This window comes from Hyposmocoma kahamanoa, unplaced genomic scaffold (assembly GCF_003589595.1).
Source record: "Hyposmocoma kahamanoa isolate Upper Pololo Valley unplaced genomic scaffold, ASM358959v1 87, whole genome shotgun sequence".
NCBI lineage: Eukaryota > Metazoa > Arthropoda > Insecta > Lepidoptera > Cosmopterigidae > Hyposmocoma > Hyposmocoma kahamanoa.
The window spans coordinates 17,273,582-17,290,856 of NW_020654422.1; the positions used below are offsets into that span (position 1 = coordinate 17,273,582).

Here is a 17,275-nt window from a genome sequence, read left to right on the forward strand (position 1 = left end):
ATACTTAAAATATTCTTCAAATACATATTATACACACAATGCGTCCCACGTACGAATAGCTAAAGAAATCCCTTTGATGTTGAACGTACGCAGCTGAATATCCGCCTTGAACATGTTTATAACGCCCAAGTGCAAGAGCTTTATGAAAAGGGATTCCTATGTGATTTTCAATGATCAAACAAAATAAGCCGGTTTACTTCAGTTGCTTGTAGGCTTCGAAGGGAGGAGTTAAAATTAAGTCCGACAGATATGTGACGCCGTGACAAGGGTCGAGTTACGACATGTGAGGCATTGTGCCCGCTGCCGTCCCTTGCATAGTGTATTCTATCTTATATTCTCAATAGCGTTTGCAAGGTCTCATCCTGACCACATGATTTATAACGCTGTATTTCTAAGAACGGGTGGTCGGACGGAATTTATGTCGTAGAGCGAACTTTGAATGAAGGTATGCATATGAAGATATTGAGAACATTGTGCGAATATGAGTGATGGGTTAATTTACTGAGTACACTTGATTCAGCAATTGCTTACTATTTGATGATAACATAAAATATTCCTTTGCTTTCTATGTAGAATAAGTCAATATCATTGGAGTTTTGCCGAAAGGACGAAAGCGCCATTTTGAAAAAAAATTCACGGGAGCATGTTTTAGATTCTAACGACTGTACAATTACGTCCTGTTTTGATGATAGAGAAAGCCATTTTTAATATATCAGATATGTTTTCTCGATTCCATTTTGTTTATTTTAAAGGTTCTTTTTAATCTACGGTTCAAAGAAAAACGAAATAATCGGCTGGATGTAAGAAAGACTTATTTATTTTTATAAGTAAATAAGGAGAGGAAATTTGAATTTCAAAGGCCGAGCACCGAGTTTGGTCCGAGGAATTGTGCAATATTGTGGAGAAATTCCGCCGCAACAAAGACGCCTAGGGACAAATGAACTGGTAACTATTTCGTATATTCTTTAAACCAAGCAAAGATATGTAACGTTAAAAATAAGCATCGACAAGAAAAACTTTTTGGTTTTATTATACAGTCAATATGTAATATTTCAATATGTATATACTCCTAAGTCCAAAACACTACAATGGGAAAAGCGCTAAAAGCCCAATGTACATTACATATGTGTAAAAAACGTATTTTCCTAGGTATATGGCCATGTTGAATATACCATCAGCAGTAGAGCTCATTAAGAAAGAGTTCGTCCAGCGAAGTACAGTAACCTTACCTATTTCTGCCGCCAAGCAGTAATGTGGGCATTACTGCGTTCCGATTTTGAAGGGTAAGGGTGCTGGTGAAATCACACTCAACTTAACAACTTATGTCTCTGGGCGATGGGCGCAGTGGCAATGCTCAGATCTTTGTGATTTAAGACTGAGTGGCACTGCAAATGTTTTGGGCATGCGTATGGTATACCATCAGGCGCACGACTTGTTCGTTCTGTCACATGATATTATAATTATAACTTTTTTCATAAAAGTAGTAGTATAAAAGTGCCATGGACACACACATAGACAACCACACTCACGGGAGTTTAGGTGAAATTTGTGAATTTACGAATACTTCTCCCGGCCCGGGAATGGATTCCGGGACTTCTGCGTGGCAGACTAGCATGGTAACCGTTCGACCACAGACGCAGTTAAATTTACTTTAAGCTTTTCGGTGAACTAAAAATAATATTATGAAAACTGATACGTAACAGAAAGTTCATAACTCTCTGAAACTGTGACCCCAACGCGCGTTGGGCAAACCAAGTGGAACGTACAAATGGGTTCATCAAGACATTGACAATGACTCAGTCGGATTCAAACGATATTTGACTTATGTCAAAGATTATCTTATAGTTACAACGTAACAAATATATCCGTCTCACACAAAATCGAAAATAGCTACGCTGTAATAGCCTGCTAAATTTGATTACTGACACCAGGCCCTCATTACGAGGAAAAAGGAACCTAAGCACGCGTACAGAGAGGTGAAAATAACGTTGCCCGTGTGCAGTCGTGCGGAGCCGAATACTTATAAATGAAAGACCTGTATGAGCGCTTGCGCTGACGTCGACGAATTCAGCGGTAGGCATTTAAGTTAGTTCACATATTTATTATTTATTTAATGGTTCATGCGCTAAATTTAATGTGGTGCAGTTCTTATATAACAAGTGAACACACTTTGAAATTCAACATATAAATAGAGAAATAAAACCATAAAAACAGAAACAAAATAAACAAAAAAAAAGAAATACAACAAATAAATAAATACAAGAGAATAAGTGTCTCAGTACGTTTGTTTTTTTTTTAAATCATGAAGCGTTTATTGAAAATACAGTCGACATAAACTACAAACTGAGGTTGGGACCAACCTATTAAGAAATTAAATACTTGTGTCAGGTGGTCTCGTCTTATATAAATAATATTGTTTGGTTAAATCAAATTAATATTCAGTTAGGCCTTGTTTATTTTTTTCTACGCAGTCTTTCATTTCTATTAGTGATAACAGATGTCTCGTGTAGGCGATTGTCTAAGTACAATGGTTGTCGGGAGCGTCGTTTGGAGTTGACATAATATTAATTAAGTAGTCGACTTCTTATTGCCGCACAAAACATAAAGTAGTTGAGCGAGCTCTTTTGTGAAAACGCCCATTTACGTCTTAGGTTTTTCGACGTTCGTAGGTACTGTTAGTAAATACTAAGAGAGAGTTGCGGTTTTAGATTTTTGTTTCTCAAAAGTATTATACATTCACTGAAATTAGAAGCTTAATGTTTCAAGTGACGGGACGAACAAGTCGTGCGCCTGATGGAAAGATAAACGCCTGTCCATAACAGTTGCATTGCCACTAAGATTTTAAATCGCAACGATCTAAGGGGCACTGCCACTGCGCCTGCTGTTTTAGTAACATTATGTAAGCAAAAAACATTATTACGCCGTATATATACTTATATATATATACGTATATAAGCGCTAAATGCATAAAACGTAAGAAATATTAATAGTCCTCAATTCGACTATATTTTTTTTGTCACGCGATTTTTTTTTACTACTGGTTGTTCGGTATTCAGGGGATGAACCGGTTTCGCGCACTGTCACTAAACCCATTCCAATAAAACTTGGCAAATATATGTAATTCCAATAAAAAAAGCCAATAAGCAATATTTTGAAGTTGGTTTTGTTAATAAAAAAGTTATAATTATTCTAAAGGGTACCCACCCTTTAGAATTATTTTTTTTCGTTTTGCCTCAATCACCACCATACTGAACTCTACACAAATCGGTAAAAGTACATTTGTTTTATGAAACCAAGTGACGGGATGAACAAGTCATGCGCTTGGTGGTAAGATATGCGCTTGTCAACAGTTGCAGTATCGATTAAATTTTTATAACGCAAAGATCTGAGGGGCACTATATTGCGCCCGTCACCCTGAGACATAGTTCACAAGTCTCATATGCCTATAAATTCAACCGCATCCTTACCTTTCAAAACCGAAACACAGTAATGCTTACATTACCGCTTGGCAGCAGAAATGGGTCAGGTGGCAGTGCTTCTCTGGGCGAACTCTTTCACAAGGAGCTCTACAGAAACCAAAACTGAGAGTGTTTTTAACATACAATAATTTATAATAAATAATACTGCACTCCTAATACTAGAAATAAATCTACGAATAACTTGAAACATGTACCTAATGGCAATACTAGCACCACTATTTCGAAGTTCTAAAGTACAATAAAGGCTATTGTAACACAGCAAATGTACCTTTACTTACGAATTTTATCTGTAGCTTTAAATTGATCGCATAGCAGCTGTTAGTATCTAGTTCATTTATCTCACTCGAGTCTGTACTCGAAAATATATGCTAATACATTTTCGCATTGCTTGTACGTTGAAGTAGCTCTTATTTACTGGTACGTGCTGCAGAATTCGAGTCTCCTTCCCTAGGAGTGTACACATCCAAACTGTTATTTTAGGGTTGCGACATAATCGGAACAGAATTGTTTGATCTTTTGATGCAATTTGAAGTAATTTGTTTACAGAGTATTCTTTCCTTTTCCAGTTTAAATATAAATCTTTGTACAAGTTTTTTTTTGCGCCTGATGGTAAACTACACGCCTGTCCATTACAGTTGCAGTGCCACTCAGAGCTTTTGATCGCAAATGTCTGAGGGGCACTATCACTGCGCCCGTCACCGTGAGAGGTACCTAAGTTGTCAAGTCCCATGTGCCCGTAATTTCACCAGCACCCTTACCCGTCAAAACTAGCACGCTGTAATGCTCACATTACTGCTTGGTGGCAGAAATAGGTAAGGTGGCAGTATTTCCTTGGACGAACTCTTTCACAAGGAGCTCTACTGATACTCTGACTTGTTTGTTATAGTCAACAAATTAGATTAAAAATTGTTATTTTTATAAATTTTTATATCTGGATTGTGGCCAACATCAAATAAAGCAATGACTGAGGGCAAACACTAACAAGATCTATACAGCGCGTATGGTAAGTATTTGTCCCAATTTATAAAATACTTATATCAGGGTAATGAATGTTCCTGTGAATGAATGGAAAATGTTATTGTATAGTCAACAGTTTGCTGGGCTTCATATTCAATTTTGTTTGGCATGGAGTTGAATTTAAATTCTTAAAGGAAAATGAAAATGTAATAAGTACTGTCCGTACTGAGAGTACAGAGTACTAAAAAAACCGACCTCAAAAGTACGTGGAATTACATCTATTTGCTACGTTTTATTGAAATCGGTTACCGGAAAATGCCCAAACCCGGATTCATCCCCTAGTTCGCCACTATACGGAACTTGACACAGGAGATAATAAAAATCGGTTCTGACTACTCAGTATATTGAGAGAGAAAAACGCCTTGAATTAGAGAATAGCAAAATCGACCATTAAAATAGTTGCTCCTTGTAATAAATAAAAATGAAACGGAATGAAAAAAAATATATAAAAATGAATCTTCATGCATGAACAGTCACTCCTAGAGGTGGATGATTTTCTTCAAAATAAAATGGGACCACTATGGAGGTACCCTCTTTCCAACAAAAAAAGAGTCATGAAAATCGGTGCACAAATACTGGAGTAATCGCGTAATATAAAAAAAAATTTGAGAACCTCCTCCTTTTTAAAGTTGGTTAAAAAGTGAATTACTGTAATGCGTGGGCATACACAAAATGATTAAATATCGAATTTCGTAAACGGTAAGAATTAAGTATAAACGAAAGGCCAGAAAAAAAATAAAACAGATCCTTTGTGCTATTTAACGTTTAAATCTAATTTCGTCTGGGAAGAGACTTTTTAGGGCTTCATTGAATTTTATGTGTTTTTTAGGGATGAAAGTTCGCCCTCAGATTGGATTTCATAATCGTTTGAAGATGACGCACATTTTTTTTTACACAAAATACAATAGACTTCATTGAAGACCACGCCCTGGGGTATAAAGCTCAATAAACAAGCTAGTGTAGACGCTGGAGGGTTGAAAGAAGCGAATTCATTCATTGCGAGAAGATTTGGCTATGGTCTCCATTAACGCAGGGTTAAAGGCACAAAACAGTAACTCTCAATGACATTGGCTTACTGCTGTTTAGACACGAGACAGACATATTGTCCTTGTCCTTTTTTGACGAACTCGGTGGCATAACGTTTGCAGCATTGTGGGCGCCGGTCCCTTTAGGGTCATTTTTGGAAATGAAATCATGTAAATTGTTATAATTATTTATACACAAAACGCACACCAAAAAAGATCTACCAATCCGTAGCTGTAAAGTTACCTAGTTGAAAGATGAAAAACTTTTATAGATTTCTCACAGATGGCGTTATGGCAAAAAAGTCGTTAAAACCGAAAACAAAAATCAAGCACATATAGAAAAATTCGTAAAGTTTGCTGGTTCGTTCTGCAGCTCTCCCAGAGCGTCAGGCATGGTATAGTGAAGGTTGGCTGGCTGGCTGGCTGTCGAATCCAGCCGGATCGAAAGAATTTGTCTTATTGTTCGATGTTTGTATTAATAATTATAATGAACTAGTGGAATAGGTAATTTCACCAAAAAATTATTTAATATCGTGTTAATAAAACATCGTGATATTCAACAAACTTAAAATTTTCTAATTTGGTTCTGGTTTGGGTGTCCTGGGAAGTGCCCCAGAGTGAATTCCATGCATGCTCTGGTACTCACAGTGCAGGGGGTCCCCTATTTTGAAACCAGGCAATTGGTGTCATTGTCATTGTGATCACATTATTATTGTGATTTTTTTCACGATACCAAGTGACAGACACAAAAAATGTGCATCCACTATGTGATGCACATTATTTTTATAACATCAAGTGACGGGACGAACAAGTCGTGCGCCTGGTGGTAAGCGACATGCCTGTCCACAACAGTGGCAGTACCACCTAGAGCTTTAAATCCTAAAGATCTGAGGGGCACTGCCATTGCACCCGTCACCTTGAGACGTAAGTTGATAAGTCTCATGTATCTGACTCACATTACTGCTTGGTGGCAGAAATAGGTAAGGTGGCAGTACTTCCCTGGACGAACTCTTTCACAGGGAGCACTACTGCTACTGACAAGACACTCTGAACAGAATGTATTAAGAGTGTCTTTTGCATTGCAACTATTGCTTTAAGACGGACTTAAGTTTAGTACAAGAGGACTTATGTTTCAGATTTCTGTTCACCAGTGTTCAGTTTTTAAACATAGTGGTTCTAATATGAACATAGTCAAAATGGCTACGAAACTTTGGAAAAAGCTGGAGAGACCGGTTAGAGCGGGATTACTAACGATAAAGTGCGTAACATTACACGCGCGAGCGAGCAAAGTCACACGATTTAGATGAAATATGGCTAATACCAAGCCACATTCTACGTATGTTGTACCTACTCGTAGGTGAATGAAAATATATAGGATTCAGGATAAATGAATTTGCTTTCCGATGTCTTAAATAATAGACAATCGGCCGGGTGACCGATATAATTTACTAAATGGTTCTGACATAAAAAAGAAGATTCGAATTTTTTGTAATTAAAATTTCGTATATATTGTTAAATTAATTTAATTAAGTAAAGTGTAAGCCATAAAATTGGCAATGTATACTGACACAATAACGTTATTTAAGAAGTTCTAGACGTGCGTACACAATAAATGATTTTATTGATTGAATGATTTGATCGATCTACATATTTCTAGATTCTCTGTTTGAAATATACTATTGATTTGAAATGTAATATTCCCTTCTTGTCCTTAAATAGGAGACCTACTATACTACCTCAAATGGCTTTGGTTGATTCCGCAAAACAGTGAGTGTTGAATCAATGGCTTTGGAAAAAATATATAGTAAAATTGAGGAAAAATACACTAATTACTATACGGTGTGAAAACACGATTCCTTAAAATTTCCATGATAGAAAAAAACACTAACATAGAACACGTATACTATGCGATATTATACATTTATCAAATGGCTTTAATTACGGTTATAAAATAATAAATTCTGATATAAAGCCCGTGTCCTGCCCCTCGACCAAAGCAAAATCAACCGTATTAGTACGAGAAAGATTTTAATTTGAGCTAAGGTAGTAGTATGGTAATGTAGTTAGAAAGAATGTTTGTATAATAAAAATTTCATTCATTCAATAAATATTTTTGAAATAATAATGATTTGTACTGTTTGATCACTAAATGAAATCTGAAAATTGAAATTGTGACGTTTACACTACTTTCTACAGGGATAGCCATTGACTTACAATTATATGGACGTCGGGTCCGCGCTAAAAAGTGTCCGCACTTGTAAGGCGCTAAAATCGTATACAGAGCGCGACACTCCGCTTTAGTCTTCATTTGTTCTACTGACAGCGCGATACTGCGATGACATTACAATTTAAATTTCGAATAGGTTGACTTGGGACATTTTTTTCGTGGTTTTTGTATTAGACCCGTCGTCCATTTAGTTGTAAGTCAATGGGGATAGCTCATTAAAATAACGTTTCATTAGTTAACGTGCGCGTGCAATACGTCCGTTCGCACCGATATATAGCGTCGTAATGGCAAGAGCATGATTTCTACACACCACAGTAATATTTCAATCTGTTAGACTAACACGAAATACCATGTGACGTCATACGTACGTAATGAAAGAAACGTCACCGATTTCAGCATTCGCGCATTATACTGTGTTCTTTCACAGTCTAAACACTTTTTCACTAATAACTGCAAAAATTTTGGATTGATGACAGTGGTCAATCAATACGTAAAATTCTCACAAGTGGTAAGACAATTGGACATTTTGTTGGCCTCCGAATGATGTCACGCGTCCGGAGTTGTCACGTAGTGCCGTTTGCGCGGTAATATTTTTTAAATTACATTTGAACATAGTTTAAAGTTTTGAAAAGCTCGATGTAATAAATTTCTTGGTTGTACATATATACCCATTATGGTTAATTTTACAAACTTTTAAAGTTGTCCGATTCCCATTGTCAATAATATAACGTATGTTTTAATTATTTACAACAAACCTTTTGCCAACTTTCTTGGTGTACACCTACTGGTACACGTACAAATACCTGGGGCATTAATTTCAGTTCTTGTCTCAGTTCAGTTAAGTCAACTTCTACGTCTGAAATTACCTTGTTTTTTGTCGTTCAAAAATTCACGTTGATTATCGATCGAAACAAAAGTACCTATCAGCGTTCTGTAGTAGAATGATGCGAAAAAATCTGCTTTACGGCAATGCTATGCAAAAAAGATTATTCACATAACAAATCCGCTATTACGTATTCGTTCATGCTCTATTTGTCCCGATGTTCACGTATGACATAAAAGGATTTTAAGGCTTTGCTTGCGCAGTATAACTCTATTTACTCACTTCACCCACTCACACTATGCTAATGGAAAGAAACCACGCAAGTAAACACGTATGAAATGTGGTGACCCCCAATATGTCTCTGCCAAATATTTCACTTTTACGACATGAAGAGTTCGAAAAGTTCGCTTTAGACTCATTTGAAACAAGGGGGCGACTAATCAAAACTGCCAGTACGTAAGAGCACTCGTGGAACATGATTTGTTTGTGTAGAGTACTCGACAGTGATACATTGCCGTAATTTGCTTCTGATGACTGTGGAGTGGAGGTGGCACTGAGTTTGCCGATCGCCAGCTTAAGTGGTGGTTATTGAACGGCACGATTTGTGGTTGTGTGTTGCCTTACGTGTATTGCCACCAGTTCAGTCTACACGATTCATTGATTTAGAATTTTTAGGGCGGGAAACATCTGAAATATTAGCTCTTGAGTTTCGTCTTTTATTTATTGTAGAAATTAGTTATGTTAGCCAAAGGAAGCGTCGAGTATTACTTGGCAAATATTTCAGCTTACTGTTGAGCGTTTATTATTCATGAAGCCAATTTATTAAAGCAACTGCAGATACATGTTAAAGAGTGGGCAGGGGTGGGGACCATGTGGCGGACAGTAAATATATCAGTCTGACAAGGGCATTCATCTTGAGGATGGAGAACGCCCAACCTTTAAACGATTTACGAGGGGCGATGAACGCCTCTGGTAAACACCAATGGAACGTTCAAACCTATAAATAACTCCATTTTTATCGGTTCTACGGCTCTATTCCTTTGAAAACTTACACAGTACTCGTAGTTGCTAAATGCACATACGCACCCTCGGGGTAGGAAATGCAAATCTGTGTAGCGCCAAGCATCACTTTGGAAATGTAAATTGAATGGTCAAACTTGGGAGAGGTTCATGAATTAGGCATCCTTTTAAAACTTGCACATTCGAGAGTCACTATAAGTACATAAACAGGACTGGATGTCCTAATTTAATTAGCAATCTGACGACCGTACCCTTGTTCCCGAGTGACGAATGGATAACGACATTCGGTCCGCATTCGGGTTTGCGGCGTAAGCAATTCTTTGTTTCAGCATCGTAAATTAGAGGATATTAATGAGATTGCACAGAAAGGTTTCCATGTTGTTAAATTTCGACAAACAATGCGGTTCAGCCACGTTTCGTGCCGGAGGTACAAAAGCATAAGATATCATCAGCATAAAGGATTAGTATTCTATGCGAACGTAATGCTTGCTACTTTTTGCCGACTCACAAAGCCGAAACATTCTGTTATTCGTCGATCCAGTATTGAATATTGGATAAAGCAAAAGACTGGTCATTATTATTCGAATGAAATATGAGTGAAGTCGCTATTCGGCGGGTATTGTCTGGCACAAAGCGGGCGGGGCACGCCCGGCGCCGTCTCGAAAACTCGCCGAAGTTCTTCAGAGATACGAAATTTAATTTCTTTCATTTTGAACTCATCTCTTTCAGAGTACTGCAGTTTGTCGTTGATGCCCTTTATGTGCTTCAAGTGGAATTTGATTCAATGGAGACTGGATATTGTGTAACGTTTTGTACGAAATGACGAATATTGCTTGGATGAGGTATAAACCGCAATTGCTGAGGTGAATTGTGCAGTATCGCGTAAGTCCCATTTTTCTCTTCACGTCACGATTGTAGGCTTCGATAACGACGTCTGTAGGAACGCTTTTACCGCAAATATATATACCTACATGCCATTCGATTCAAGCGCTGAGAAAATTTTGGTTCGCTGCCGAGTATTCTCAATGTAATTTATTTGTTGTTTGTCTGGATTCGAGAGAGCTTTTCATTTCTCATGTTCCTGTCTGGATGTTGTAATAAAAGATCTTATGAGTTATGTTCCGTCAACTTCTGTACATTTACGAGGTTTTAACGTCACGCTACATTGAAATTACATTGCTATATGTATCTAACTGATGATTAAATAAATTGGGGCCACGTCAATATTTGTAGATGTATAACATTGCGATCTAATGTTTTTTTAATATGCGTTGATATGAAGAAGAACATCAACATCGTACACGGCCCACTGAACTAAACACGAGAGACGAGCAAAGAAAACGTTAAGGAACAGCATAGCCGATTTAACACTGTTATTCCGTTTAGAACAAGTCTATTTATCGAATCAGGAACACTCGCATGGATCTGCATGCGATGCACTGAATCGAATTCGAGTTGACGCGGAATTGGGTGCATTAAATTTATAGCGGCGCTCGCAACCACTGGCAACTTAGGAACATACAGTTGCAGAGAATTTACAATTTTACGGGTGAAAAGGTATGCTCGACCTTGCGTGCTCAGGAATTCACAAGTATATCGTTTCAGTTGAGACGTTGCTTTTACCTCCCCGTGTATACGGGAATATGTGTGAGTGTGTGCAAGGGGAAATTTGTACTGAGTGTGTGAAGACAAAAATATTTATATCATAATATCATTTCAACTTCTTGCACTGCACTGTTTGTTTCTAGCGGATTCCCGCAATCTCAAAAGACATTGGTCCATCATGTGTATCCATATGGTGGACTAATGACTTGTCTGTCCATGGTGGTCTTCCTGTACGCAGTCGCCACTCGAGTACTCTATGGCCCCATTTTCTATCTATTTTGCGAGTGCAGTGAGCGGTGCAATGCCATTTTTTTATGATAACAATTGATAGGACGAACCAATCGTGCGCCTGGTGGTAAGCGACACGCTTGTTCATATAGCATGGGCATTGCCACTGCGCCGTGAGATATAAGATGAGAAGTCCCACGTGATTACACTTTAAAACCGACACGTTATAATGCTCACATTTCTGCTAGGCGGGAGAAATAGGTAAGTAAGGCAAGCTCTTTTAGCAGCCGTAGAGCCCCTTGTGAGTTCATCCAGGGTAGTACTGCCACCTTACCTATTTCTGCCGCCAAGCAGTAATGTTAGCATTGCTGTGTTCCGGTTTTGACGGGTGGAGTGGCAATGTCCCTCAGATCTTTGCGATTTAAATCTCTGAGTGGCACTGCAACTGTTACGGATAGGCGTGTAGCTTACCATCAGGCGCACGACTAGTTTGTCCCATCATTTAATATGGACGTACTCTTTCACAAGGAGCTCCACTACTAAAGACAATAAATATGTACATATTATATTATACTTTAATGATAAGAGGGTTCTTTTAATGTAAATTGCTTTGGAATATTATGATATTGATAAGCTGGGACGATATTCTAAGATATTTTCAAAGCCATTATGGACAAAGTTAATCCAAACGAGTAGTTAAGAGATATCGGGTTCCATTGACGCACGTATATTTAAGATATCATCGCCTTATTATGTATTAAAACGTGCTGAAATAATCTTTTGTGTCGTTCTTAAGCTCGTCTTTGCTCGACTTGTTTTTTATTCTTATAGAAAGTAACTCGTAGTGAAGTTAAAGCTAATTGGATGTTTTAGTTATCCAAAGACGTACAAAATAAATATTAAGCATATTGAAAGTCATGATGTTTTACTAACTTCATAATATATTATTCTTTTGTGAAACTACTCCAATAGTTTGTTTATCTACACGCATGTCATAAACTCTATATAATGTCTTCAAAAACCGCAAATTACGACCAGCATAAAGGTAAACTGTTTTGTTAGAACAAATTTCTTATCTGTGAAAATGTTATTATTGCTTCATAATAACATCGAATACATTCAAATTTCGAAAATCTCTGAAAAAAAAAACAATTTGATTGAACCTCAATTCTAATATCAGTCGAGATGAAGTTTTATTCGAAATGAAATGTCAATAGCAAACAATTTTGACAATTTCACACGTTACTTGATATCGAACGGTATGATAGTTAGGGCCGATTCTAGTTTGTCTATGAATTAAAAATAAAAACTACGGTTGTATGACATGCGTGAGAAAAGTGTTTATTTGCCGCCATTTCGCTAGTCGTGATTTGCGGTTCCTGAACACATGACAGAGAGCTTATAATATGTGTGTAGATAAAGCAGTGTATGTAACTGTACATAATTAGGCATTAAAACACTCGTGTGAAACCCACACTCGTATTTTAATGCCTTTCATTATGTAATAGTCACATAAACTACCACATAAATATTAATATAAAGAGCGAACACTTAAAAAATATGCTCCTTCAATCGGGCTGAATTCCTTCAGACCTTACGAATTCTCTATGTGCGTGTTGCAGATCTTTGTTCTGGTTTTTAACGACTTTTTTGCCGTAAGTTTTTAAATTTGTATTCGGGTGCCTTCGGTAATCCGAAGACTGCCGAAACATATTTAGAAAATAGTTGTACAGTAGTCTGTTTATTTCGGTTCCAGTAATAACATAGGCAACATTTTGTATTGGTAATATAGACATTAGTAAATATTAGAACCATTTAAACTATTTATTGCCACACTCACAAAATAGAGAATAAGAGGAAACAAGATTATCTACAGAATAAGTATATATAAAAAAACAAATGATTTGTGTGTGGGGGATAGTCTCAGCATTGATTTTCAGCCTGCCCCCGACTTTAGCAAACACATATATGCATTTTGGACCTGTTCCGTAAACTTAGAGGACAAGGGAATCTGTTACAATATTAAACTATTAAAATAAAAAAATTAAAGAAAAAATAAACATCTCAGAAACCAACCATTGCATAATAATAAAATTTGAATTATTAAACATTAAAATTAACATTTCACTCGTACCAAATCGAACCAATAATTTTCTGTGTAATTGTACATCTGAATAACTGATTTAAATTGAGAGAATATGTCTATTGCCACTAAAAACAAGTCTGGTTTAGGGATGTCTCTTTCTGTTTGACCAGGGCTAGCATTACGTTTTTCAGTTGACGTTTAAGGCGCAGGCCGTGTTAGCCTAATGGTTTGACCTAGCACTTCTCAAGCAGAGGGGCCTCGGTTCGAATCGCAGTTGGTCCTCTGTGTTTTTCGGAATTTTGTGCGAAATTTAATTAGATGAATTCGAACCAGCACCTTCGACGTATCGTGCCTGACGATCGAAGAGTTTCCTCGTAGTGTTCGATCTTTGTATTAATAATTGTAGAAAATAAAGATAAGTAAATAAGGTATTTTAAATACACATTTAAGGTTATAATGACTGCAAACTGCCTCCGTGGCCGAACAGTTACCATGCCGGACTGCCACGCAGAGGTCCTGGGTTCGATGCCCAGGCCGGGAGAAATATGTGTATGGCCTATTTATTTCTCTCGTGAGTTTGGGTGTAATTTGTGATCGTCTATATGTGGTCCATGGCACCCGCGACTCAGGTTTTCCATAGTGCGGGGCTATAAAAAAAAGAAGTTTATTCTATTATCAATAGTAATAGTGCACATTTAAAAAATATGCATGTAAATCTTTTTAATTGTAACAAAATAAAGGCAAACGTGCAACAATAACATCAGTAAACATGTTCACGTTTAAAATAGTTAAAATACTCGACGTTTTCATTAGTTCAGTTTGCACACAATTTTACAAAATAATTACATTCCGGTACGAAATTTCTCGAAACTAGTATTATTCACAGACCGCTGGTATTTAATATCGTCATATTCGATAGTGTTAAATATTTCAATAAGTAATGCTTGAAATGCACACAATCCTCGAATAGCACGATAAGGAAAATAATGATACCTATTTCTGCCCCCGAGTAGCAATTTAAGCACTACTGCGTTTCGGTTTTGACGGGTAAGGGTTTGGTGAAATTACAGGCACATGGGACCTATGTATGTCTTAGGGTGACGGGCGTAGTGGCAGTATTCCTTTATCTTTGTGGTTTAAAGCGCTGAGTGGCACTGCAATGGTTATGGACAGGCGTGTCGCTTACCACCAGGCGCGTGACTTGTAACTCCCGTTGCTTGGTATCATAATAATAATAATAATAATAATAATAATGATAATGATAATAATAAACCATTTATTTCAAAGGAAAGCTCGTAAGATAATGGTGTTAGTTACAAAAGAAAACCGTAGAACTATGTTAGTATCATCATCATCGTCATGGTCAGCCAACATCAACCCACTGCTGGGCATAGGCCTCTTCTTTATTGCGCCAATATTTTCGATCCTGCGCCATGTTAGTATGAATACAATGAATTTAGAAAATTTGACAAAAAAGTAATGTAAGCATTAGTGCGTATTGGTTTTGAAGGGTAACGTCATGTGGAGAGGCCCATGTCCAGCAGTGGACTACGATGATAATGATAAAAAAGAGTGATAAATTTGGATAATGTACAAATACGAGCCATATCTTTATTACAAAGGTTTTTCCCTTTTTCCTTAAAAGTCAAATACATTCGCGAGAAAGCGGATTTAACAGTGAAGTTTTTTTATGATCTAAAACGGGAATATTTACGTTGGGGCGCAGATAAAATTGTATGAAACCGAGTTTTCCTTGGCTCAATAAAGTGTGGCTGAAAATTCTCGCATTTCCACTCCCGGCGAGGACTAGTAAATTCAGAGACAAACTAAATGCCATCCGTGTCGCGGGCTAAGTAAATTCTCATTTAATTTGCAGAAAAGGCAAAAGGGTGGATATAGTCCGTAAATGTTTTGCACGTCCTTACCTATTTACAAGTCGCTATTTACCTTGGGTTTAAACGAGAGTCTGTGCTATTCGAATTCAATTTACCGGGAAAATGGGCGTTTGGGCTCATTTAGTAACTACTCCTGGCGACGAATGGGCTTGGACGGTGTTGTTGGGACGATTGTGCAGCCTTTAAAGCATTTAATCGCAAGTGCTCTTGAATTAACTGCGCCCCGTGTGGTGAACCGTTTGATAAGATCCGGTTGGCTTCATGATTTGTACTACGAAGTTTGTGCCACTTTCTGTAACTAACTTTGGAATCTTACTGTTAGACTTCCTGAACGGAAATGTAAAAATAATGAAAATAAACTTGGATGACTCCATTTTTAGTTAGTGAACCATAAATTTACCCATATGTAGAAATTAGTGTTGAGTTACTCATACAAGAGGCAACTCGTTTGTACCACTCGCTTGGTTAGTTTGTCACAACACTTCATGTCATAAATGTCCCACCTCACGTCATAGCCTCACTCATGTCACACTGCACTGCCCGCTTATTAGCTGATTTTACATCCAATAATACTAAATAAAATTAGCATTTATTTATACTATATCATAACACTTAAGTTATCCAATTGATTGATACCATTAAGTTATGAAAATGTGCTTAATATTCCCTGTCTGTTGCGTCATTGCCGTAGGGTAGGTGCAAATATTCTTACCACTACCTCACCTTTGAAGCAGGACCTCACCTTTGAAACACATTTGAAGTAGGACATTGTACCGCCTCACTTTTTCAAATGAGGTACTCCCTCAAACTCATTTTAAAGGATACATTAAAATTACGAAATCAAAGATTTTAGTAATAATTATACCTATATTCATTGCGAAAATAACTTATTATATAATATAAACCACCCAATAACAAAGGCACCACATACGAGTACATAGTAGAATAAGAACAAGTACGGTAACTCCCCACAAACGTCGCAGCGCGGCTTGCATTGTTATGCGAACGTGTGCGTCCGCGTTGTTATTTTGTACGAAGTTAACTTACTGGTTTTATTCCATTTTTATCATACCAAGTGATGGGACGAACAAGTCGTGCGCCTTGTCGCAAAGCGACACGCCTGTCCATAATAGTTGTAGTGCCGGTGAGAGCTTTAAAAAGCAAAGATCTGAGCGGCACTGCCACAGCGCCCGTCACTCAGAGACAAATTGACAAGTCCCATGTGTCTGTAATTTCACCTCATGGTAAGTCTCAAATGAAAAATCGCACATAAATTCCGAAAAGTAAAAGGTGAAAGCCCGGATTCGAACCCGTACCCTCTGCTTGAAAGGCGGCAGGTCAAAATCATTAGGCTATCACGGCATATAGAAATAATGTGAAACAGTAATAATACACTATGGTAAAATATGTATGAAAGCTTTTAGTTTTTTGCTGTGGAAGATTAGGGTCTGTAACATAGTTATACGCTTCTTTAACGTTTGTATTAGAAAGGGACTTTTCTATTTATCAGCGGCTGCAGACTAACTGCCCGCTGTGACTTCCTGAGCAGCTAAGGGAATAACTGAAGATCACGACAAAAGATAGTAGAGTGCGACGAGGATAAGAAGCTTGATCTTGATACTTAAGCGTTGCAGTGTCACTCAGAGCTTTAAATCGTAAACATCTTACGGGATCCTGCCGTTGCGTCCATCACTCTGAGACATAGTTGACATAGGATAACTGTAATTTCACTAGTATCCTTACCCTTCAAAACCGGAAAGCAGATTACTGCATTCCGGTTTTGAAGCATTAGATCGCAATACTGCTTGGCGACAGAAATAGGTAAGGTGGCAGTACGTCTCTGCAGGAACTCTTACAGCTCTACTGCTGC

General features: G+C 37.5%; 1 protein-coding gene across 1 annotated transcript in view; it reads right to left on the reverse strand.

Annotated features, from left to right (window-relative positions):
* LOC113235114 (transmembrane and TPR repeat-containing protein CG4050) overlaps positions 1-17,275 on the reverse strand; it is a 286,720-nt gene that overhangs the window by 140,652 nt on the left and 128,793 nt on the right. The window lies entirely within an intron of this gene.